This window comes from Dermacentor silvarum, chromosome 10, assembly GCF_013339745.2.
Source record: "Dermacentor silvarum isolate Dsil-2018 chromosome 10, BIME_Dsil_1.4, whole genome shotgun sequence".
Classification (NCBI taxonomy): domain Eukaryota; kingdom Metazoa; phylum Arthropoda; class Arachnida; order Ixodida; family Ixodidae; genus Dermacentor; species Dermacentor silvarum.
The window spans coordinates 32,332,107-32,357,810 of record NC_051163.1 but is presented as its reverse complement, the minus strand read 5'-3'; the positions used below and the strand labels follow the sequence as shown (position 1 = coordinate 32,357,810).

Genomic DNA, 25,704 nt, shown 5'->3' with positions numbered 1-25,704 from the left:
ATAGAGAAACCGGTCGTGGTTGCTTAGCTAGTGGCTATGGTGTTGGACTGCTAAGCATGCACGAGGTCGCGGGATCGAATCCCGGCCACGGCGGCCGCATTTCGATACGGGCGAAATGCGAAAACACCCGTGTGCTTAGATTTATAGGGGCACGTTAAAGAACCCCAGCTGGTCCAAATTATTCCGGAGTCCCCCACTACGGCGTACCTCATAATCGGGTCGTGGTTTTGGCACGTAAAGCCCCATAATTTCATCCTATAGGCAAAAGGGGATAAACTACAGAAAACTCCCTCACGCGTCACAATTCGCGCTTCGTGGGTAACATGCCCGCATTTGAGATCGAAGCGACCCTGCCCAGCGACATGCGCAGAGAGCTTTCAAGATAGTAAAAACGAAATAGTACGTTCTTGCTTTCAAGTTCACATTTATTGCGAATAATAAAAACGATATATGCAGGGATAGATTTGATTTCCGGGATAGGCAAACAGGCGATATAATACAAATTTGCACATCCCAAGGCTTAAGCATCGTGGGCGGGGTACCTCGCACGCAAGTTTTAAATGAGTAAAATTCAGGGGGATAAAACGAAGCAAACGAAAGAGGCCGCATAACAAAATATGAATGATTAAAACGCAACTGAGGTAGCTAAGACTAGGAAATGTTCAAAATTAGATGTGAGCAACGGCGAATGAAAAAAAAAAAGTAATCTTCAAACATTTCCGAGGAATTCAGTTATAGACTGCGCATGCGCGTGATAACTATTCTAACATAACATTGACTAAAAAAAAAAAAAAAGGCGAAGCAAGGCCGCGATTTTGTAACGATGCCTACCGCTCAATTCGGGGTCATCGATCATTCACGGCCGGCTGATCCCATTAATAACGCGGGCGGAGAGAAGCGCCAAAATCACCAAAACCAATAGCATCGAAAATGACATCGCCATATGGTCGCGGCCCGTGTTACGATCGGCGAACGAATATACATTTTAAAGAGCATAACGCGTATGTTATGAGCATATAAGGCTAGAAACAGCCAATATATTAAGGGGGAAAAATGCTGAGAAATAACGCGACCACCTTGGAGCAAAACTCGTAATGCGAGCGGTTTGTCGAAGGCTATAAGTCCCGACAAAAAAAAAAAAATGTGGAACGCTTCACGATTTTGCGTGTCATCCTTGCGCAGGGGCCATGCTAATCTTCTCTGTATCGTTCCAATTTTAGTATATGTACTTTGGAAGTACACTGAAGGAAATGTGCAACTGGTATATATAGCCACGATTCTTGGGGGCGCCATAGGTTCTGGTTAATGCCACACGTTACTTTAAAAAATGAAAGATATAGGTATCATAAAACTCATCTGACATATACAGTAGTAGTTGTTTTCGGACTGCGCATAAGTCCTTTAGTGCAGGTTGCAAAAAGGAAATAGGATTATTCGTCATTCTTTAAAACATTTCGTAACACAACAATGCAGCAGGTTTGTTTCGCAGCGCCATCTGACGGGCGCCGCAGAAATTAGCGCGTCTCGCGTGTGTTCTCCGAGATTGCACCGACGCCACTCGAGTGCTGCATGGAACAGACAGTGCTTACTTTCGCATACTCATTGGCATGCAATGAAGAACTGTCTCAGATGACACACACACATAACACACCACGCACGCACATACAAAGGCCGTTGCAAACAAACAAAATATAAATTCTGGGTCTTACGTGCCAAAACGACAATCTGATTATGAGGCACGCGGTAGTGGCCGGGGTCCAGGAGGGACTTCGGATTAAATTTGACACTTTTTGAAAAAGCGACTTTTTGAATCCGTTCATGCTGGCGATAGATACCCTATTGACCCTTTTCGCGGAGCAGCTTGTTCTCGAGAAAAGAGATGGCGCTTCAGGCGGCCCGCCACACGTTGCCTCAGCGAAAGCGCATGAATACGAAACCATTACCATTTATAGTCTATGCCATTACCGCTTCTGCCCTGTTTCTGTGCCATCAGCTGTCGGAAACGTAACTAGGTTTTCGCTCACACGCAGTGTTCCATTCATGCTGCAAAATGTGAATGGCATATTAAGGAATGGAATGAATCCGTGTGACCAAGTTCGCGGACCATTGCTACATACAGACAGCCTGTGCTGCCGCCCCTTCACGATGCACGACTTTCCTCGTGGATTAAAAAAAAAAAAAGTAACTCATCCGCCAGCGTTGTGTCGCTAACCTCCAAAGAATAGACTTCAACCCCGGAACGTCGGCAAGAGTGAGTACCGCTCATTACACCGTGAAAGAGGGGATAGCGCCACTTCCTGGCGCAGAAAGTTCCGAGCACGTTATCTACGCACATCTACCCCGACTCGCACGCAAGCTTACTCACACTCTATCGCCAACGTATTAAGAATACGTGAAGGGGCGCACACTTGAATCAATGCGCCAAAACATGGTTGACAGCGACTACACCGACCAGTGGCGCACCGACGGGGGGGGGGGGATTTGGCGGTTGTAACCCCCCCCCCCCCCTAGGGCCGACTTAACCCCCCCTTTTGTTTAACCCCTTTTCTTTCCTTACGCATTTGAGTGCTGCAACTAAGATGTAAGACGCGAAATCGTCTGCACACTCGCAAAAAGCGCATTTTTTTGACAATTGCCCGTGAATAAATCGAAATTAGTGTTGTTTAGATGGTATTGGCAAACTGTCAACCCCCCCCCCCCCCCCCCCCTGGCAGAGATCCTGGGTGCGCTACTGACACCGACACCACACGAATGGTCGAAGCTGAATGTTTCGTGACGGTCCACATGGAGCAAGCGAGTTACTACAGCGATAATAGATATTTGCTACAAGCTATTACAAAGTACAGAACAACTACGTTCGAAGCCGTGCATGCAGCATGAACAAATATATTGCAACTGAGCACGCCCGCGAGCGAATAGGCAGAAAATAATCAGATAGTGACCGCACCGACGAACTTCACTGAGTCAGAAACGTGACAATTAAGCCGCTGCTTCGAAGTATTTGCCACATAAAAACGAAGATCAAAGCACATTGATCCTGGTTCAATTCATAAGCGGAAAGTTCGTATAGCCTGCAATATATATTTAGCCTCGCTTTTAGAACAAGCGCCATCTGGGCCTGACGCGCTGGAGTTTTGAAAGTATACTGTGGCGTAGCCTGGTGGCGCGCGACGAAGTTGGCTGGGTAGGTTAAGATGGACGGGCGTCCCTGGTGTTACAGAGGTCGCGCTCGCTTTGTGCGTTGTATTGAATTCTTTGAGTAGTTTTCAGACTAGAAAAGGCTTGAAACGTACGCACGACCTTGTGCGCTGCCGCCTGCATCGTCGCATATAGAAAGCGAACGCTCTCTGCTTCGACAAACGGTATCGAAAGCAGGGGAACCTGACGATTACGCTGAGCAGCGCGCGCTCCCGAAGTGCAGTAGCCGCTGTTATTGTTGCTTGTTAAATTGTCATGAAGATGAGAGTCGTAATCCTGATGTGCGGTTCTATTGGTTCCCCGGAAAGCCGTATCAAGCGGACGACGGGAGCGCTGGATACGTGCTGTTCAACGCGTGAAGTACGCAAGAGAAACGCTGCCTGTTACGTATACATGTGAGGTATTCACAACCCATACATGTAGGGTAAGCAACGCGGCTCGTTCACCTTCCGAGCGCCCAGAACGAATGAATGAGGTTAACCAGGCAAGGTTAACAAAGGGGTCCGTCAAGACCAGCAAATAACAACCCAAAGTATTTTCGGAGCGCGCAGCCAACACGGGACAGATTGCAAAACCACGGCTGTCAGCATGCGAATTTGCGAACTGCCACCGTGCACATACACAATTTGAAGAATTTTGTGGAGACAAATGTTGGAAATTAGGCGTAACTGCCGTGCATGCTGCAAAAGTGCTTGCACGATTGACTGTGCCTCAGAAACGGCATAGACCCAAGGCCGATGGCCGCGCGCAGCAGTCGTTAGTGGACCTTTCATGATTCCGTTTCGCCGTTTATTGCAGATCATTTTGGGTTTCTTAAGAGCAATCTCTTCGTCCATTCATTGTCGCTAATCGCGCGAACATGCCTCATAGGCATTTCCTGTATTTCAATGTCGTATGACATTCGCTTAACTTGCGAGTGGCAGCGCGCCGTAATAGTCCCTGCGGTCTCCTGCATGTCGTAAACGTACTGGGTGTTGAACAGCTTCCTGCTTTTTCGAAGAGTGCTTGGCCTGAAGAATTCTTGCACGCCTGAAATTCGCCGAAATCCAAACTGCAGCAAAAGTGCGAAAGCGGCGGCTCAATAGCGCTCCTGAGCTTTCAGGAGCATACGGCCACCTTTCCTACGACTCGAAACCAACAAACTTGCCGTAGGGAGGGCTGTTTAGCGGCGCTGTTGGGCCTCTTTTGAAGTCAGAGAAGCACAGAGCAAAATTAGTTTTGAAGAAAGGCTCAGGAACATGGATGAAAATAAATGGGTGGCTAAAGTGTACAAGTATCTCTACATGAAAAGCGTGGACAATGGAGGAAGAGGTCACGGAAGTTGGCAACAAAGTACAGGATAATCGAAACTGTAAATAGACAATCAGGAGTCATCAGAAAGAAAGTGAGAGAAATAGAGACCGTAAATTGGATGCAAAGAATGTAAACAAAAAGGACAATGGAGATTTACAAGAATGAGAAGAAAGACATTAGAAGGGAAAATCTGTGCGATAACACACAGGGCAGTGCCTTGTTATTTGAGGCTCGAGCCGGTTGCCTAAGGACCAAAACATACCGGAGCAAATTTTCGGAACTAGATGAGGCATGTGTATGCTGCAGTAAAGATCCAGAGACCACTCAGCACATCCTAATGGAATGCGACGGGATCCACCCAGCGAGAACCGTAGGTAACGTGCAACTCCCAGAAGTGCTTGGGTTTAAAGTGGAAGGAAACATCAACAGATCGGCCGTAGAGATAAGCAAGAGACGATTAGAGTACTGATGGAAAAAAAGCAGGGAAAAGACGGATACGACCTGACCTCCTAAAATCATAGGTAGCGGTACAAGGTAAAGTTTTGAAAAAGAAAAAAGAATAATGAGAGGTATTCAAAAATGCTAGATAAAGCACATGTATAGTATACATGATTAAATCAAGCAGGCTAGGTGACTATTTGTCGCCGCCCCGTTTCACAGGGGACGCCAATAAACCATCATCATCATCATCACGCAGCACCGCCTGGGCAGTGAGTCTTTCCCATACGCTTCTCCTGCCGTTTACATGTCCCATGAAGCTGTGGCCAAAGCTTCGTGCCGTTCACCCAGTCAGCGTCTACGATAACTCCGAGCATTACTACAGTGCCTAGAATATACTTACTAGTGTGCCGACCACGGGCGTCGCTGTGGCGCGGAGAATGATGCCTTCCGCCGGCGGCCACCAGATAGCCGTAGGGACCGCTGCTATACCGAGCGGTGTCTCTAGCCAACGCGCGCGCGAGAGAGACGCCGATGGGCTAGAGTGTACTAGAGGCGGTCGGCCATAGGCGTATCTACCGGGGGGGCAGGGGGGGGCACTTGCCCCCCCACTGTCAGAAGTGGGGGGGCAAAGCATGCCATTTGCCCCCACACTTTCGAAAGCGGGCCCTTTCGGCTGAACACGGGAAAGTCCAACAAAACAACAGCTGAAGCTAAATTTTCTTTCTAAATAGAGTCACCACGTTAATATTGCTTTTATTTACTACGTATCCCCGGTTTGGGCAGCGAGTATTGTGCCTCCTCGTGACGCACTGTAGCGGGCGACGTGCGAGATTCGCCATACATGCTTGCATTGCGCAGAAGTCCTGGCGCTGGACAGTTCCCGCAGTTACAAATTACCGCCTAACCATACTTGAAAAAACAAAACAATCGGCTTGTTATATTTAAACTTCGGGCGAGGGGAGAGGTCCAGATAAATTATTTTAATCATCCGCGCCCAACGATGGGTGTGCCTTACTGCATGAAATGGTTGGATTATCAAATGCTGGAACTATTGAATCTCCGTCCAGAGATAGTCTACGTAGCGTTGCAGTATAATATATATATATATATATATATATATATATATATATATATATACGTTATCACCATCAAAAGTCTAATCAAACCACTTACAGGTCTAACTGCCGGATTTCTTTATGTAATCACGACTTATGGTATATTTCTTTATTTATTTATTCATTTATTCATGATACCTCAAAGGTCCCATAACGGGACATTACATGAGGGGTGGGCACGTAGAAAAATGGCGGGACATGTTAGGTGGCGTGACTTGAAAGATGGTCTTCAATATCAGTTTTGAAACGGGAAATGTCGGTGATGAGGGCGATGACAGAAGGAAGGGTATTCCACTCTCGGGCTGTGTGCAGAAAATAAGAACGCTGATACGTGGTGGAATGGGCGCGTGGTGGATGCACAGCATTGGGATGCGTATGGCGGGAGAAACGATGCGCTGTAATGATGATTTGGTTACCCGTGGGCAGCGAATGAAATAACCTAAAAAATAAAAAACACGAGCACTTTTGCGGCGGGAGGTGAGCGAGGGAAGACACAACCGGGATTTTAAGGCTGAGACACTTGTATTATAGGAGTAGTCAGAAAGAATGAACCTGGCAGCACGGTTCTGAACCGATTCAAGGGAATTACTCATATTAACCTGGTGGCTGTCATAGATAGCACTGGCATAATATAGTTTAGAACGGATTAGGGTTTTATATGCAAGTTCATTTATTCATGATACCTCAAAGGTCCCAGAACGGGACATTACATGAGGGTCTGCGAGGTGGTGTGTTCGTGAAAGTGACCTCGGTCGAACGTGCAGAGCCATTTCAGTGCTAATAGAACACTTAACTGAATTTTTTCTAAAGGCCTCTGTCACTTCTGCTTTTATCGATTTCATTTTCAGGTAGAGCACTGCACGGGCTCGGGCTTACCCGAAAACCCGGGCCGGGCCAGGTAGAGCAGTTTTTTCTCGGGCTCGGGCCGGGCTCGGGCACGACGTGTGCTTTTTGACCCAGGCCCGGGCCGGGCTCGGGTTTTCTGACGCGGGCCCGGGTCGGGCTCGGGCTTTCTGGTGGTGTCCATGTAATGTGCAGCGAGTTATTCTCGGGCGTCTCAACTCTGAAAAACATATTTTTCGGTCTCGGGCAGGGTTCGGGCCGATTTCGAGCCGGGCTCGGGCCGGGTTCGGGCCGGGCTCGGGCCTAAGGTAGAAGGGTGGCGGGCCGGGCCGGGCGGGTAAGGTAGATTATTTCCGCGCCCGGGCCTGGCCCGGGTCTCGCCATAAAATTTTTGATCGGGCGGGCAGCTCAACGTAAAAACGGGCCCGGGCCGGGCCCGGGCTGAAAAAATCGGCCCGTGCAGTGCTCTATTTTCAGGCCGTTTATGAATAAGGGCTACCCTACTACTTGTTTCCCGGCAGCAGCAAGAACAGGAGATATTTTATACTTGGAAGAATTGAAGGCCACCTTATTGTGACGTGTTCCGAAAATTTGAACTGTGGTGGTTGCTTGCGTACTCGAAAAACCGCTACTGAATACTCGCTTTCCCCCAGTTTTTATGCTTTATACAGGGAATTTAGTTGTTGATCCCGGTATCCTCAGTAAACTATGCGGGGCACGGTGTTAATATTAATTCGAAGTACGAAACAAGTATCCTGAGTGACTAGCGATAAATGTTTTTGCTGTGTATGTTCATTGCAAGCCTTTGTAGAAAGTTAGATATTGAAGTGTTCTAGGGTGCCATACCGCCGCTTTCCCCGACTCCTAAAACAATTGCATGAGATATGGACTTGAATTTCCATGAAAATAGGGAGAATTTTAAGTACAATGCGTTGCGAAAATCTCAGTTTCCTGCTTAAATGCAAGGGTTGCAGATAATTACTAAACCCGTGTTTTCCCATTTGTTCCCGTGCACCATACGGGATGCGTATAGGTTGCTTCTCCGGTGTCCTCGGCGAGCTAAACAAGGCATCTTGTTTATATCTGGGGATAATGAAATTTTGTGACGAAGTAAGATGTGTATTGATGAATTACTGTTTTTTTTATTTCCAGCAAGAAGTGCTTCAAAGCATTAAACAGGGACAAGGTTTAAAACGGAACACTAATATATGGGTAACTTTTCAAAGTATGCGATGTAATTACAGGAAACTGAAACATTTAGTGCAACTGTTCGAAAAAAAAATCAGCTTCACTAAAAATCGGGTTGTAATTCACCAAGTTCGCACACCTCTGCCGTCTTTTTCTTTTTAGTATTGAGAGTAATTTATGTTGATTGTACTTCGTTCTGTATAACCTCGACTAGTACTATTATACCTTAACTAGCGATACATTTATGCTGTAGACTTAAACACCAACTAAAATGCTTTGTTTAATCAGTAAAATTGACTGCAACATATGTGCATATTTTTTTGAGCTACACTGCTGCTACTGGGTTGGATCAGGGACCTCTGGGCACTCAATGCCATTTGTCTCTGCATCACATATATATTTTATAGCGACAAGAAATGCAAATTCAAATAATTTTTCGGGCCTCGATGGTTCACCATGTGTTATTGAGAACTATGTCTATTGTCACGAATAAAAATACCTGACAGATGTATTTCCAGGCTTTTTCACTTCTTATAATAGTAATTAATATATATATATATATATATATATATATATATATATATATGGAGAGAGGGAGAGAGTTGGATCTGCGGTTTGCCCCCCCACTCGAGAAATAGTTGGTACTGCCTCTGCGGTCGGCACACTAGTAAGTATATTCTAGGCACTGTAGCATTACTGTGGCAGTTACCGCCCGCTGGTAACCGTAATAGCAGCCCTAACCGTGGCAATTAGCGATGGCAGCGCCCTTACAGCGCCGACCACCCGCTTCGATACGAATTCGCGCTTGTTACGGGATCTCCGCCCTCTCAGCAAGAAACAAGCGGCAAAATCCGTCATCGCTCAGTCTCATCTCAAGCTGAGGTCAAATCATGAGGTACGTTTTGTCATAATCATTGAGATCGGCTGTTAGACACGGCAGAAGAGCCGTAAAACTGATTTGATTTCTAGTTAGGAGATGGCGCCACAGCATTAGCATTGGTGATGCGTTGACGATGTGGAACGCAATAAAAGCCTAATTGTTCACTGCATCATTAATTCACTTCCCCGATCTAACATGGTACGTGATGACGGTAGCGAGCAAACGCCAAGTAGACGCCGAGCGGACGCTTTGACGGAGGTGAACATTTGTAAGGGCGTTCGTCCTTATTACTTGCTAAGGAGGCTGCAAGGTAACTGCAGGGAAAGCGTAGAGTAAATCGAAGCCCTGCTGTAGCATGCATGTAAACGCAGCTTATGGTTACGGCGTCAAAACACTGTTTCGTCAATCCACCAACCATTGAGCATGTAACAGGATGGCAAACAGACGCTGAGCAGGCGACGCGGCGCGGATGAGCACATCTCGAGGGCCATTCGGCATTCTATTGGCTAAGAATGCGTGTAGTTTCCACAGTGCTGACAGCAGCTTGTGAGATGGAGTACAAATAAAGGAAACGCGCGCTGGCGTTAAAAACGCAGAAAGCCGCAACGCCCTCAGGAAGGCGCAAAAATTGCGTCAGTAACACTGAACTTTGCGCAAATAATATTTGCAGCTAGTCAATCTTGCAAAAAAATGTGGAACGCTTCACGATTTTGCGTGTCATCCTTGCGCAGGGGCCATGCTAATCTTCTCTGTATCGTTCCAATTTTAGTATATGTACTTTGGAAGTACACTGAAGGAAATGTGCAACTGGCATTTATAGCCACGATTTTTGGGGGCGCCAACTGGTCGCGGTTAAAGCCTGATACTACTTTAAAAAATGAAATACATAGGTATCATAAAGCTCGTCTGACATGTGCAGTAGTGATCGTTTTCGGACTGCGCACAATTCCTTTAGTGCAGATTACAAGAAGGAAAGAGGATTTATCGTCATTCTTTAATACGTTTCATAACAAAACATGCAGCATGTTTGTTTCCCAGCGCCATCTGAGGGGCGCCGCAGAAATTAGCGCGTCTCGCGTGTGGTCTCCGACATTGCACCGTTAGCAACGTTGCAATCGCGGAGACCACAAACTACGTCGCTTGAATGTCGTTGCATGATGCGTTTTTGGCGCGCTTTAGGTTGTCGTTTACTGTTACCACGTACTTGTTTGCTCAATGCAGTGGAAGAGTATCCGTATTGTTGCGCAGTCTGACGATGTGAACGTAAATTAGTAAAGTATTACTATTCTATTAATTTCGATGGTTATTTTTATGGTATTGCTGCTTCAGCGCTGTTGTTGCTGCAGTCAATTAAGCCATATGCATGAAGCTGTACCGCCATATTAAATATTGAAAAAAAAAAAGACAGAGTGTTGGAAACAGACAGTGATTATTTTCGCATCCTCGTTGGTGAGCAATGATACTGTCTCACGTCACACACACACGCGCAGGCTGCTACAAGTAAACAAAATGTAAATTATAAGGTCTGACATGCGAAAACCACAATGTGATTGTGAAGCACATGATAGTGGGGAGCAGGAAGAACTCTGGATTAATTTGGGCGCTTTTGGAGTTCGTTCACGGTGGTGGTGGATACCCTAAATAAAACGACGAAAATCTCAGCACCTTCAGGAAGGCGCAAGAGGTGCGCCAGAAACACTGAACTTTGTGCAGATAACATTTCTAGCAAGTCAATCCTGCAAAAAAGACGGAAAAAATGTGGAACGCTTCACGATTTTGCGTGTCATCCTTGCGCAGGGGCCATGCTAATCTTCTCTGTATCGTTCCAATTTTAGTATATGTACTTTGGAAGTACAATTTATAGTACAGGGGTTCGGATATTTATAGCCATGTTTTAAAGGCGCCTAGCGTAGCGGTGGCAAAAGCGAAAAAATGATAAAATTTTATTCATTATTGTGATAGTCACAAACACTTGGAACTGATGCTTATGTCAAAGCTTTCTTTGCATAAGACTTTTAATCTAAAATGTAAAATTGCACGTTGTTTAGTAATTTTGACGCTTAAAGCTCTACAATTTCAAGCAATGCAATCGGCGAAGCGGTAACGCTTCTTGCGCCCTCTCTCGGCGATGGCGGCAACCAAAGTAATCCGCGCAGTTTGAATTTCGTGCTGCCGTCGCTTACTCCTTGTTATTCTCCTGTAAGTACCACTATAGCGGATAACGTTTTCTAGATAGAGCAACAGAATCAGTGGTGGATACAAATGTGTCATGAGTGTCGTTCTCATACGTCTGTTAACTGCACTCTCGCGTTTATAAACTTGACAGCCGTTTGCGTTTGCGGTCCAACCAACCATGCTAACTTGCTGCATTAGAAACTCGTTTGTTTACGTGCCTGTAAACGCAACAGCCTAATTTCTGCTTAGGCTCTGTGTTGTCTATGTTGTCATAGCGTCAGAACAGTGATATTTACGGGAGAAATCATGTTTCGCAATATACGACAAAATATTGATAGGATGGATGCTACCTGTAAGGAACTTTCTTGTTGTTCCTTTATTAGCCGAGCAAATTTCTATTCACTAAGTAGTGCGTGCAGAATTGGAGTGGCGCCGAAAAAAAAAAACATTTTTTTTTTTTTTGGCAGCTTGAGGAGCCTGGTAAGTGCTCTGGACTGGTAGCAAATGGTGGTAACATTCACCATTTGAAGTGGAGCTCCGTCACAATTTGGCACTTGAAACCTAGAATGTTCAAGCTCCCATTTTAGGTAAGCAGCATATAAGCAGTTCCCAGGATAGGCCCAAAGGTTTACCTTCAAAGGAACGTGTGCTAACCACATTAACTGATTTCGGACGGGTTGACCTCTGCACACCGGGCCATTTTTGCGTGTTACAGTCACATCCAGCTGAAGGAGCATGGAACAAAGTTTTCTGTCAGGTGACTGCGTTGTTAGAGAGGGTCACTGCTTGAAGTGTCTGCCATTTACGAAGCTCTGCCAAGACACTTTAGTAAGTGCTTCTTTAGAACTTGCCACGAAGCGTACGTGGCATGAATATTTGTGCTGTAGATTGATGTTTAATTAATCTTTAATTGCAAGTTCTGACTAGAAAAATTACAGAAAGCATCGTGATCCAACTGCATTGACTTTCCTTCGATGCATGCCTGCAGTGTTTTGCAATAAAATTATGTAACTCTTGATACCTTTATTAGTAGTCGATCATAATTAACTCGCGACAAGAGTGATGTGGTTTGGTACCTATAACCTCAAATGATTTTTATGTCACAGGTTTTTGACAATACTTAGTGCCTTTTGGCTGGGATGATGCGAGCTACTTGTCTACGCTTCATAGTGATTTCTCATGTCCAAAAGCTACGCGTATTTTATAAGGAGCTGGAGCGCTTGGCATTAACTTGCACACGGTTTTTTTTTTTTTTTTTCTATGGAAAGTGACCAAGAGGAACTCCGGAATAAATTTGGCGCTTTTCCAAAAAGCGACTTTTCGAATTCGTTCACGGTGGTGATGGATACCCTAAATAAAACGACGAAAATCTCAACACCGTCAAGGAAGCGCAATAAGTGCGGCTGAAACACTGAACTTTGCGCAGATGACATTTCTAGCAACTCAGTTCTGTAGAAAGAGACAAAAAAATGTGGAACGCTTCACGATTTTGCGTGTCATCCTTGCGCAGGGGCCATGCTAATCTTCTCTGTATCGTTCCAATTTTAGTATATGTACTTTGGAAGTACACTTGAAGAACTGTGCAACTGGTATATATAGCCACGATTAGTAGAGGCGCCAATTGGGCCCGGGTAATGCCACATATGATTTAAAAAATGAAATACGTAGGTATCGTAAAGCTCATCTGACATATACAGTAGGGGTCCATTTCGTACTGCACATAATTCCTTTAGTGCAGATTACACAAAGGAAAAGAGAATTATTCGTCATTCTTTAAAACATTTCATAACATGCAGCATGTTTGATCGCAGCGCCATCTGACGGGCGCCGCAGAAATTAGCGCGTCTCGCGTGTGGTCTCCAACATTGCACCGTTGCAGTCACGGAGACCACAAACCACGTCGCTTGAGTCAACGCTGGCTTGAATGTCGTTGCATGATACGTTTTGTCGCGCTTTAGGTTGTCGTTTAGTGTCGCCGCGTACTTTTATGCGCAATGCAGCGGAAGAGCTAGTATTCGTATCATTGCGCAGTCTGACGACGTGAACGTAAATTAGTAAATTATTACTATTCCATTATTTCGTCGGTTATTTGTATGATATTGCAGCTTCAGCGCTAATATTGCTGCAATCAAGCCATATGTGTGAAGCTGTTCCGTTAAATAAAAATTGAAAAAAAAAAAGTTACAGTGCTGGAGCAGACAATGCTTATTTTCGCATCCTCATTGGTGAGCAATGATACTGTCTCACATCACACACACACGCGCAGGCTGCTACAAGTAAACAAAATGTAAATTATAAGGTCTGACATGCGAAAACCACAATGTGATTATGAAGCACACGATAGTGGGGAGCAGGAAGAACTCTGGATTAGATTTGGCGCTTTTCGAGTTCGTTCACGGTGGTGGTGGATACCCCAAATAAAACGACGAAAATCTCAACACCTTCAGGAAGATGCAAAATGTGCGCCAGAAACAATGAACTTTGCGCAAATAACATTTCTGCCAAGTCAATCTTGCAAAAAAGACGGAAAAAATGTGGAACGCTTCACGATTTTGCGTGTCATCCTTGCGCAGGGGCCATGCTAATCTTCTCTGTATCGTTCCAATTTTAGTATATGTACTTTGGAAGTACGATTTATAGTACAGGGGTTCGTATATTTATAGCCACGTTTTAAAGGCGCCTAGCGTAGCGGTGGCAAAAGTGAAAAATGTATCAAATTTTATTGATTGTTGTAATAGTCACAAATGTTTGTAACTGATTGTTGTATAAAAGCTTTCTCTGCATAAGACCTTTAATCTAACATGTAATTGTTGCACGTTGTTTAGTAATTTTGACGCTTAAAGCTCTACAATTTCAAGCAATGCAGTCTGCGAAGCGGTAACGCTTCTTGCGCCCTCTCTCGGCGATGGCGGCAACCAAAGTAATCCGCGCAGTTTGAATTTCGTGCTGCCGTCGCTTACTCCTTGTTATTCTCCTGTAAGTACCACTATAGCGGATAGCGTTTTCTAGATAGAACAACAGAATCAGTGGTGGATACAAAGGTGTCATGAGCGTCGTTTTCATATGTCTGTTAACTGCACTCTCGCGTTTATAAACTTGACAGCCGGTTGTGTTCGCGGTCCAACCAACCACGCTAACTTGCTGTATTAGAAACTCGTTTGTTTACGTGCCTGTAAACGCAACAGCCTAATTTCTGCTTAGGCTCTGTGCTGTCTATGTTGTCATAGCGTCAGAACATGGATATTTACGTGAGAAATCATGTTTCTCAATATACGACAAAATATTGATAGGATGGATGCTACCTGTAAGGAATTTTCGTGTCCCTTTATTAGCCGAGCAAACTTGTATTGACTAAGTAGTGCGTGCAGAATTGGAGTGGCGCCGAAAAAAAAAAAACATTATTATTTTTTTTTCGACAGCTTGAGGAGCCTGGTAAGTGCTCTGGACTGGTAGCAAATGGTGGTAACATTCACCATTTGAAGTGGAGCTCCTTCACAATTTGGCACTTGAAACCTCGAATGTTCAAGCTCCCATTTTAGGTAAGCAGCATATAAGGAGTTCCCCGGATAGGCCCAAAGGTATACTTTGAAAGGAACGTGTGCTAACCACATTAACTGATTTCGGACGGGTTGACCTCTGCACACCCGGCCATTTTTGCGTGTTACAGTCACATCCAGCTGAAGGAGCATGGAACAAAGTTTTCTGTCAGGTGACTGCGTTGTTAGAGAGGGTCACTGCTTGAAGTGTCTGCCATTTTCGAAGCTCTGCCAAGACACTTTAGTAATTAAGTGCCGATCTTTAGAACTTGCCACGAAGCGTGGCATGAATATTTGTGCTGTAGATTGATGTTTAAATACTCTTTAATTGCGAGTTCTGACTAGAAGTACAGAAAGCATTGTAATCCAACTGCATTGACTTTTCTTCGATGCATGCCTGCAGTGTTTTGCAATAAAATTATGTAACTGTTGATACTTTTATTAGTAGTCCATCATAACTCGTGGCAAGGGTGATGTGGTTTGGTACCTATAATCTCAAATGATTTTTATGTCGCAGGTCTCTAACAACACTTAGTACCTTTCGTCTGGGATGATGCGAGCTGCTTGTCCACGCTTCATAGTGATTTCTCATGTCCAAAAGCTACGAGTATTTTATAAGGAGCTGGAGCGCTTGGCATTAACTTACACACGGTTTCTTTTTTTTTTTATCTATGGAAAGTGACCAAGAGGAAGTCCGTAATATATTTGGCACTTTTCCAAAAAGCGACTTTTTGAATTCGTTCACGGTTGTGATGGATACACTACATAAAACGACGAAAATCTCAACACCGTCAAGGAAGCGCAATAAGTGCGGCCGAAACACTGAACTTTGCGCAAATAACATTTCTAGCAACTCAGTTCTGCAAAACGACAGAAAAAAAAAAATATGGAACGCTTCACGATTTTGCGTGTCATCCTTGCGCAGGGGCCATTCTAATCTTCTCGTATCGTTCCAATTTTAGTATATAACCACAGAAAGCCAACAGACAACGAAGCCAAGGAAAGCATCGGGGAAATTAAGTGTAGTTGAAATTGGAATGTAGAAAGTAATGAAGAAAAGGGAAATGAAAGTGGACGAAAAGATAACTTGTCGCCGGCGGGAGCCGAACCCGCAACCTCCGCATTACGCGTGCGTTGCACTACCAATTGTGCTACAGCGACGGCCATCAATTCGTCCACTAATAACTTGGGTATTTATGTTTACTATATCTAGCCCTAGGAGTGTTAGCCAGCGCCACTCACAACCATGGTGGGCGGATGTGGAACATCCTTTTTTAGCCCGATGGCGTCACGATACACGTGATCTTGGGAGAGCAGGCACGTGGCTAATAAACTCTCGAATGCTACCTAATGACATCAAGGCTGCCAGATTCGAGACCCTCGTAATAAAATACGAAAGAAGAATGGGAACCGAGGGGCTCGATTGTATTAGTCATGACCACAGAAAGCCAACAGACAACGAAGCCAAGGAAAGCATCGGGGAAATTAAGTGTAGTTGAAATTGGAATGTAGAAAATAATGAAGGGAAATGAAAGTGGACGAAAACATAACTTTTCTCCGGCGGGAGCCGAACCCGCATGCTTATTTCCCCGATGCTTTCCTTGGCTTCATTGTCTGTTGGCTTTCTGTGGTTATGACTAATAAAACCGAGCCCCTCGGTTCCCATTCTCCTTTCAATTTTAGTATATGTACTTTGGAAGTACACTGAAAGACGTATCTAACTGGTATATATAGCCACGATATCTAGGGGCGCCAATTGGGTCCGGGTAATGCCACATACGATTTAAAAAATGAAATACACAGGTATCGTATAGCTCATCTGACATATACAGTAGGGGTCCTTTTCGGACTGCACATAATTCCTTTAGTGCAGATTACACAAAGGGAAAGAGAATTATTCGCCATCTTTTAAAACATTTCATAACAACATGCAGCATGTTTGTATCGCAGCGCCATCTGACGGGCGCCGCAGAAATTAGCGCATCTCGCGTGTGGTCTCCAACCAACGCCTCCTTTAGAGGAGGCGCTGCTCCAACATTGCACCGTTGCAGTCACGGAGACCACAAACCACGTTGCTTGAATCATGAATCAACGTTGGCTTGAATGTCGTTGCATGATGCGTTTTGTCGCGCTTTAGGTTGTCGTTTACTGTCGCCGCGTACTTTTATGCGCAATGCAGTGGAAGCGCTAGTATTCGTATCATTGCGCAGTCTGACGACGCGAACGTAAATTAGTAAATTATTACTATTCCATTATTTCGTCGGTTATTTGTATGTTGTCGCAGCTTCAGCGCTAATATTGCTGCAGTCAAGGCATAAGTGTGAAGCTGTTCCGTTAATTAAAAATTGAAAAAAAAAAAGTTACAGTGCTGGAACAGACAGTGCTTATTTTCGCATCCTCGTTGGTGAGCAATGATACTGTCTCACGTCACACACACACGCGCAGGCTGCTACAAGTAAACAAAATGTAAATTATAAGGTCTGACATGCGAAAACCACAATGTGATTGTGAAGCACATGATAGTGGGGAGCAGGAAGAACTCTGGATTAAATTTGGCGCTTTTGGAGTTCGTTCACGGTGGTGGTGGATACCCTAAATAAAACGACGAAAATCTCAGCACCTTCAGGAAGGCGCAAGAGGTGCGCCAGAAACACTGAACTTTGTGCAGATAACATTTCTAGCAAGTCAATCCTGCAAAAAAGACGGAAAAAATGTGGAACGCTTCACGATTTTGCGTGTCATCCTTGCGCAGGGGCCATGCTAATCTTCTCTGTATCGTTCCAATTTTAGTATATGTACTTTGGAAGTACAATTTATAGTACAGGGGTTCGGATATTTATAGCCATGTTTTAAAGGCGCCTAGCGTAGCGGTGGCAAAAGCGAAAAAATGATAAAGTTTTATTCATTATTGTGATAGTCACAAACACTTGGAACTGATGCTTATGTCAAAGCTTTCTTTGCATAAGACTTTTAATCTAAAATGTAATTATTGCACGTTGTTTAGTAATTTTGACGCTTAAAGCTCTACAATTTCAAGCAATGCAGTCTGCGAAGCGGTAACGCTTCTTACGCCCTCTCTCGGCGATGGCGGCAACCAAAGTAATCCGCGCAGTTTGAATTTCGTGCTGCCGTCGCTTACTCCTTGTTATTCTCCTGTAAGTAGCGCTATAGCGGATAACGTTTTCTAGATAGAACAACAGAACCAGTGGTGGATACAAATGTGTCATGAGCGTCGTTTTCATATGTCTGTTAACTGCACTCTCGCGTTTATAAACTTGACAACCGGTTGCGTTTGCGGTGCAACCAACCACGCTAACTTGCTGTATTAGAAACTCGTTTGTTTACGTGCCTGTAAACGCAACAGCCTAATTTCTGCTTAGGCTCTGTGCTGTCTATGTTGTCATAGCGTCAGAACATGGATATTTACGTGAGAAATCATGTTTCTCAATATACGACAAAATATTGATAGGATGGATGCTACCTGTAAGGAATTTTCGTGTTCCTTTATTAGCCGAGCAAACTTGTGTTGACTAAGTAGTGCGTGCAGAATTGGAGTGGCGCCGAAAAAAAACAAAGAAAAAAAAACATTTTTTTTTTTTTCGACAGCTTGAGGAGCCTGGTAAGTGCTCTGGACTGGTAGCAAATGGTGGTAACATTCACCATTTAAAGTGGAGTTCCGTCACAATTTGGCACTTGAAACCTAGAATGTTCAAGCTCCCATTTTAGGTAAGGAGTGCCCAGGATAGGCGCAGAGGTTTACCTTCAAAGGAACGTGTGCTAACCACATTAACTGATTTCGGACGGGTTGACCTCTGCACACCCGGCCATTTTTGCGTGTTACAGTCACATCCAGATGATGGAGCGTGGAACAAAGTTCTCTGTCAGGTGACTGCGTTGTTAGAGAGGGTCACTGTTTGAAGTGTCTGCCATTTTCGAAGCTCTGCCAAGACACGTTAGTAATGAAGTGCCTCTTTAGAACTTGCCACGAAGCGTGGCATGAATATTTGTGCTGTAGATTGATGTTTAATTAATCTTTAATTGCGAGTTCTGACTAGAAGAATTACAGAAATCATCGTGATCCAACTGCATTGACTTTTCTTCGATGCATGCCTGCAGTGTTTTGCAATAAAAATATGTAACTCTTGATACTTTTATTAGTAGTCCATCATAACTCGTGACAAGGGTGATGTGGTTTGGTACCTATAACCTCAAATTATTTTTATGTCGCAGGTTTCTAACAACACTTAGTACCTGCTGGCTGGGATGATGCGAGCTGCTTGTCTACGCTTCATAGTGATTTCTCATGTCCAAAAGTATAAAGAGCTGGAGCGCTTGGCATTAACTTACACACGGTTTCTTTTTTCTATGGAAATTTCGCCACATAAACAGTCTTGCATTTTGCCCTCTTAATAATGAGCTGCTATGGCTGAAACTAAAACCTGTAAAATTTTATGCTGAATGAATAGCAGCAATATGCAAAACCATTGCAACAGGTCCCATACATTTGGTTGCACCTCAGAGGTTTCGACGTCAGGATTTGAAAGGTTATATTTAGCAAGAAAGCAGGAACACAACACAAGGACAAACGACAAGCATGGATGCACATGTTTTATTTTTGTGTCCCTGATATCTACGCCTAGCCTATCAAAGCATCAATCCTTACAAACTTGCTTAATCAGCTTTCTGTCGTTCTGACTTGTAAGCGAGCCTGTCAACCACAGCTCCTATTGCCAGTGAAGCTTTCTGCTTTTATTGCCAGTAATCCTTCACGTGGTCGAGTTTGTTAGCATTTTATGCATGGTGTAGCTATTTGAATTGGCAGTAACAGCAACATTTTTAATGTTGGTCACACGCAGAATTCTGTGAAGACTGGTGACTAGTCGTATTACACTGGCAAAACGTGTTACTTACTTAGCCATGTTTTTTGTGACATGATGCCTTCTTCTCCAGTGTGCTTGCCGATTCTGTCATCATCAATCAGTGTTACCGTGTGCAGGATTCATGGATCGGCACTCAACAACAATTGATTATTTGGTGCTTGTCAAGTGGTGCTTCAACCACGAAGGAAGAGGAATAGCTAGGTTATTTTAAGGTACGTTAACAGCGTGTTAAATATTAGAGGAAGAGGACGACGACGGCTACTAGCGCGCTCGGCGCGAGCGGCTCGCTCGTGATCTGGCGCTTCTGGACTGACTCGAACGGCCAGTATGGACGCGTTATTACGGTTCTTCGAGCAATAAACTTCCCCTTCCCGCCCTTCTACTGCGAAGACTCCTTTGTTTTACATTTTTTGGTGCCGAAACCCGGGACTCTGTGATCCAAGCGACCCGACAACGAAAGGACTTCGCTGGCAACGAAGATGGAGCGGATCAAGGGCAAGCGAGCGACCCAACGAGCTTTGCACACGCGTCTCCGAAACGAGGCAAGCCAACTCATGGAATCAAGTCATTTTAGCGCTCCGGCGCTTCGAGTGCTGCATGACAGACTGAAGAACTGCAACGACGGACTAAGGGTGCTCAACGAACAGTTGGAGGGTTACCTCACGGACGAGCAAGCATCCGAAGACTACATCTCGGTCGCGGATTATGAAGACAACGCGGCAGCAACCTTGTCCCTTCTCTGTCACCACATCGAACAACTTCAGTCTCAAACAACCGCGGATCGAGGCCTACCGACACCTAACGACGCCTCAGCTTCAGGTACGATCTCGGGACATCGTGCCCTCGGTGATACCTCAACACCAGTTGTCGGTGCTTCTCGACTTCCGAAGCTCGACTTGGTTCACTTCAATGGAACAGTGCAACAGTGGCAGCCCTTCTGGGACATGTTCAAGCATGCCGTCCACGAAAATGCCAGTTTAACGAACATCGACCGCTTTCACTACTTGAAAACCCTTTTGGCTGGACCAGCGGCCAAAGCGATCGAGGGAATTCAAGTGACGGACGCATCATATGCAGATGCCATCGAAATTCTAACCAACCGCTTCGGCAACGTGAGGATCATCGAGCAGAAGTACTTGGAGAATCTTCGAATGCTGAGACCAGTGAGGTTTTCTACTGACGTGACCGCTATGAGGAATCTCCTGGATACCGTACACATTAACGTGAGAGGTCTCAAGACTCTTGGACGATCGGAGCTTTCATACGCTGCGATGCTCGTCGAGATTCTCACGAAAGCGATCCCCAATGACATCGTGGTGGAACACTACAAGCGACAGAGCTTACTACAAAAGCCCGATGAGATCCAGTCGTCAGAGACGGAGCTGCGCCAGCTATTGGATTTTCTCCGACTGGAGGTCGAAGCTCGTGAAAAAAGTGGTCACCAGGATTCCTGCGTTCGCGACACGCACGATGGAAGGCGTGACAGGAAGACCTGTGCCACGCCTACCGCCTCCGTGTTACACAACGAATCCAGCAAGACGAAAGGTAATTGTTTTTTCTGCCTTTCACCCACCCACGTTACGGAAACGTGCACTTCTACAAGAAGCCTGCAGGAGAAGAAGAGCCTTTTGGCCAAGTCGGGCAGATGTTTCAAGTGCACGATATCAGGCCACCGCTCGAAAGATTGCCGACGCAATATCCGTTGCGCTACCTGTAAAGGCAAGCACGCAACAGCTGTTTGTGACCCCAACTACGCTAGCAAGAAGAAACCGAGTGAACGACAAACCCAGAGCTTGCATGCTGCCGCACAAGCACCTACAAGCAATTTATTTGAAAATGACGTATTACTGCAGACGTTCCGAGTATGGGCTCTAAGCGACTGCAATTCTTGCTATATAAGAGGGGTCCTGGACAACGGAAGCCAGAGAACGTTTATCAGAGAAGATATATCCAGAAAACTAAGCCTGCCAACACTGAAGAAGGTAGATGTTGAAGTGAAAGCGTTCGGTGGTTCGAGCGGTGCGCCAAAAGAGCAGCTCAACTTGGTTAAGGTGACTTTGATGAGCCAATTTGACAGCTTCAAACACGAAATCGAGGCTTTGGAGGTTCCCTTTATCTGTGATCACTTGCTTGAACCTCCACAGTCACAGTCATTTGTGCAGAAGCTGGCTAATGAAAAGAAGTTTATTGCTGACTTTGTATCGCTTCCTGGCCTAAAAACAGAAGTCGGCATAAGCTTGCTCATTGGAGCCGATCAAATGTGGAAGCTCGTGCTAAACGATGTTTGGTCGCACGACGAAGTGACAGGACTTGCTGCGATCAACACCAAGCTTGGCTGGACATTTCAAGGGCCTGTACCATGCGACGGTCGCATTTTCAAAGTCCGCGCGCACGTTTGTGTCCTTCGCACGAGTTGCACAGAGACTGACGTGTCTGAAACCTTACAGCACTTCTGGGAGCTAGACAGCATAGGCATTTCTGACCCTTCTACCCACGACGAGCATGGAAATGAAGTGGTCCGGCAATTCACGGAGAACATAGCATTCAAGAACGGGAGGTACGAAGTAGCCCTACCGTGGAAATCCGTCAACACATACCTAGCAGACTACCGAAGTGTTGCGGTTCGACGCCTACACGGTTTATTGCGGCGATTTGGTAGTAACGCGGAGCTTCTTCAGCAGTACGACAAGGCAGTCAGGCAGTATGAACTGGATGATCACGCGGAAAGAGTCAACGGAAAAGACTCGGCAGAGAGATGTTACTACATGCCGCACCATGCTGTTATCAGGGAATCATCCTCGACGACACGGCTGAGGGTGGTCTTCGATGCCTCGTCACACACACATGGAGTAGCGTCTCTGAACGAATTATTGGAAAAAGGACCCAAGATCAACAACAACATGGTTAAAATGCTTGTGAATTTCAGGCTACCGTCCAACCACCCGGTCACTCTTGCCATTAGTAACCAAGAACTAAATCGTTCAGCACCAGAGGAGACAGAAGAGAGAACAGAGCGCTGAACTTCCAACAGTTTATTTTCTTTCCAAAAAGCATCGCTATTTATACAGTCATACAATAGCAGACCAACCATGCGCAGAACGCCAAGATAAAACCACACAAAATTCAACGTGGTGATAGCCCGTGGTGATAGCTAGGTTATGATACAGCTAAGCACATTAGAGAGTTTTAGCGTGCTTGTACGTGCTCTGCTCTTTACAGTACACCAGGCTAGCGAGATGTGGAGTGCAGTAACAGCAGTGGTATTGAGATGTTGTGGTGCTTTGTTCAAGTACAACTCGTCACAATTGTTTTTGTGTTACATGAGTGCTCTCGTTGAAGGAAGAAAAAAAAAATACATGCAGCTCCGTGTTAACGATTTAGTCGCTGCTGACTCCTTACACCAGCAGCTAAGTATAATATGCTTGCTCGCTGCAATAATAGATTTGTATCCTTTATGGTTATGCTGTGGCCTAAAAAGTAGCACCACCAATGGAGCTGCTCACGTCTCTGGTAACGCGGTATATATTGTAAATGATAATGGATATACGCGCCGGCTAAAACTATAATTTCTGAAACCGTTTGATGATTGTGTAGGGCACTGATTCACATCTCATGTGCAGCAAGCAATCTGCCACAGTATTAAGTAGAACATATGTAATGATATGCTCAAGCAATCTTTTGCAAACAGTGTGCAAATGTCAAGTGACCAGTTGACTATGTGCAGTACAGCAGAGAGCAGTGACAACATGTGTCTGCTCATGTGCACATGCGTGAAAGTTATGCAGGCATAACTATTGTCTGCTGTGTTGTTCTTTCGAGTGTGTTGAGTGTGAGTATGTCGCAGTTAGCATTCGTTATCTGGTTCGCATACATTTCCTATGGCTACTCACCTCTGCTTGTCCGAATGTCTGCTTGTTCGGTTGGTGCGTGTTCTAGGGAAGTAGATTAATGTATGCGCAATAGCTGTTGCATCCATTCTAATTCTGTCAGGCATTGATAACTGGGAATTGTTAAGAAGCATGTTCATTAGCATTTGAATGGCATTGATAGCTGGAGCCGAAGAGTTGCTTGGAAGAAAAAAAAAGCAGTTTTACCTCCAAGGATGCAAGCTGCAGTCAGCAATGTGCAAGTTCTGCGATAAATATGGACACATTGAGAAAGCATTTGCCACGAAGGTGAAGCACCTTATGTACGCGACCTTACTCAAGTGAAACCGCAATAGTGGTGGAAATGAAGTAAATTTCAACCGAAGGTATGTGCTACATTACTGACAAGCTATGGCTACGTGCATCTTTAACAGATGTATTCCAGAATTCAGTGGTGAGTCACGGCGATGGTAGTTGAGACACCTTCAATTCTAATTCAAGACTAACAACATGCATATATGCATAACTATGTGTCATTTCTAATATATCTAATAAACTTGAATTGAATTGAATAGATTGAGTCTTGAAAAGCGTTTGCTATATGAAGCTCTGTGGGATTTGGCGAAGTGAAATCTATTTCTGCCTTCAGGCCTTGTTTCACCTCCTGACTTCAACAGCACTTTACTGCTAATAGACCCGCAACATGACCTCACCCACTTGTCCATGCTTCGCATTCTGTCTTCTATGAACACTACAGTGTTTTCTGCACACGTCAACATCCCTACGGGCGCGAGTGGACACAAAAGTGAGCAGCCGGGCAGACAGCAATGACACTGCTATATTGTATACTTCGCGTTGCTTCGCACAGTCATAAGGCATTAATCGACTAACCATGTAAATGCGACAGTGCTTTATGCATATCTAGATCACTATGACACCGGCGAACAGAGCAGCCATTCAGCAGTGGTAGTTATATACTTTGTGTGAATGTACTCATTTTGCCACTGCCCCCTCCCATCACATGGTGCTTACTAATTAGCCATTTGATGTTTGCACAATATTGCAAAACGTTTTTGAGGATGTTCATTCTTGTAGTAGTAATATTTGGTTGTTTATTGAAATAAGTAAATAATTAGATGAATGAATAAATAAATAAATAAATAACGAGACAACAACACTACAGAAGGGGGGGGGGGGGCAAGAAGCATATTATGCAGGGCTGGTATTTTGTAGCTATGTGTTATGTTTTATTCTAGTCTTATCATCCACCGCTCACGGCCGGCTGATCCCGTTGATAACATGAGCAGGCCATCGCTCTGAGCACTGACTAAGCATGAAAAGGCATTAACATCGGAAAGGCATTGCTAACAAAATACCGGCCCAGCTCTAGCTATGACAACATGTGAAACATCACGTCAGTATACATGTACCCAACATGCTAGCTAGTGCTCGTCTCCCCATGAATTAGCCACTTCCTGTGACTTAATAAAATGAGTGCCGATGCAGCGTCACCACTCCCCGGTTGGCGTGGCGGGAGATTTGCATTGCCATAAAGGTATTCGGACCCTTCAGATGCAATTTTCTCATAAACTATAAGTCCTTTCTTTGCACGAAACAAGCATTGTGAGGTTTCTGGAATGGTATTTAAACAGTCCATGTCGATTTAGTATTTGCCTTTAGTGTGCCTTTAACCTGATTAAATGTACGATGCAACAGAATGTTTCTTTCTGTCCAGAGGCTACACACTAATGTGTACAGTAGTTCTTGAATGTATTTATTTATTACACTGCCTACTGTAAAGCATCCAGTACAAGGCTTATCTGCTATGGATTCAGACACATTTACCCACTTCTCTCGTACATTTTTATGTCTAATAGATATTATTATCATAAATAATGTGCACAGCTGCAGTGTATACAGTCCTCAAACTACTTGAGTTCAGTATAACATTCTAGCTAGCAGGCGCTTCTTCCTTCTTCGTGGAACCGAACCATTAGTACTTCATTGTTTTGTTAATGTTATGTGCAGAGATGTGAAATGGCAGTGAACAAAAGACTGCACACCATGTACTGCAGTCCGTCCTATTATATATGGAGATTCCATGCTAAACAATGCACAACAAGAGGCACACAATGTTGAACATAATAGTTACGTTGCCAAGTGGGTGGACTACGTGTGTAGCCTATGTCAGAAGAAACCAAGCCGCCACACACATCACCACATCTGACCTGAAGACACCTAGTTGGCCTCCTCTTGCATTCACAATGGTCAAAAGCCTCGCAGAGAAAG

At 44.8% G+C, this 25,704-nt stretch overlaps 7 non-coding genes across 7 annotated transcripts; all 7 read right to left on the bottom strand.

Annotated features, from left to right (window-relative positions):
* Window positions 1-1,137: 1,137 nt before the first annotated feature.
* LOC119432040 (U6 spliceosomal RNA) lies at window positions 1,138-1,240 on the bottom strand. The gene has a single exon (XR_005188114.1). It is a non-coding gene; the product is annotated as a U6 spliceosomal RNA (small nuclear RNA).
* An 8,404-nt stretch (window positions 1,241-9,644) lies between these two features.
* Window positions 9,645-9,747, bottom strand: LOC119432047 (U6 spliceosomal RNA). The gene has a single exon (XR_005188120.1). It is a non-coding gene; the product is annotated as a U6 spliceosomal RNA (small nuclear RNA).
* Window positions 9,748-10,710: 963 nt separating this feature from the next.
* LOC119432046 (U6 spliceosomal RNA) lies at window positions 10,711-10,813 on the bottom strand. Its single transcript, XR_005188119.1, has one exon. It is a non-coding gene; the product is annotated as a U6 spliceosomal RNA (small nuclear RNA).
* Window positions 10,814-12,598: 1,785 nt separating this feature from the next.
* On the bottom strand, window positions 12,599-12,701 carry LOC119432045 (U6 spliceosomal RNA). Its single transcript, XR_005188118.1, has one exon. It is a non-coding gene; the product is annotated as a U6 spliceosomal RNA (small nuclear RNA).
* A 960-nt stretch (window positions 12,702-13,661) lies between these two features.
* Window positions 13,662-13,764, bottom strand: LOC119432043 (U6 spliceosomal RNA). The gene has a single exon (XR_005188117.1). It is a non-coding gene; the product is annotated as a U6 spliceosomal RNA (small nuclear RNA).
* A 1,785-nt stretch (window positions 13,765-15,549) lies between these two features.
* LOC119432058 (U6 spliceosomal RNA) lies at window positions 15,550-15,650 on the bottom strand. Its single transcript, XR_005188129.1, has one exon. It is a non-coding gene; the product is annotated as a U6 spliceosomal RNA (small nuclear RNA).
* Window positions 15,651-17,376: 1,726 nt separating this feature from the next.
* LOC119432042 (U6 spliceosomal RNA) lies at window positions 17,377-17,479 on the bottom strand. The gene has a single exon (XR_005188116.1). It is a non-coding gene; the product is annotated as a U6 spliceosomal RNA (small nuclear RNA).
* Between the last annotated feature and the right edge of the window lie 8,225 nt (window positions 17,480-25,704).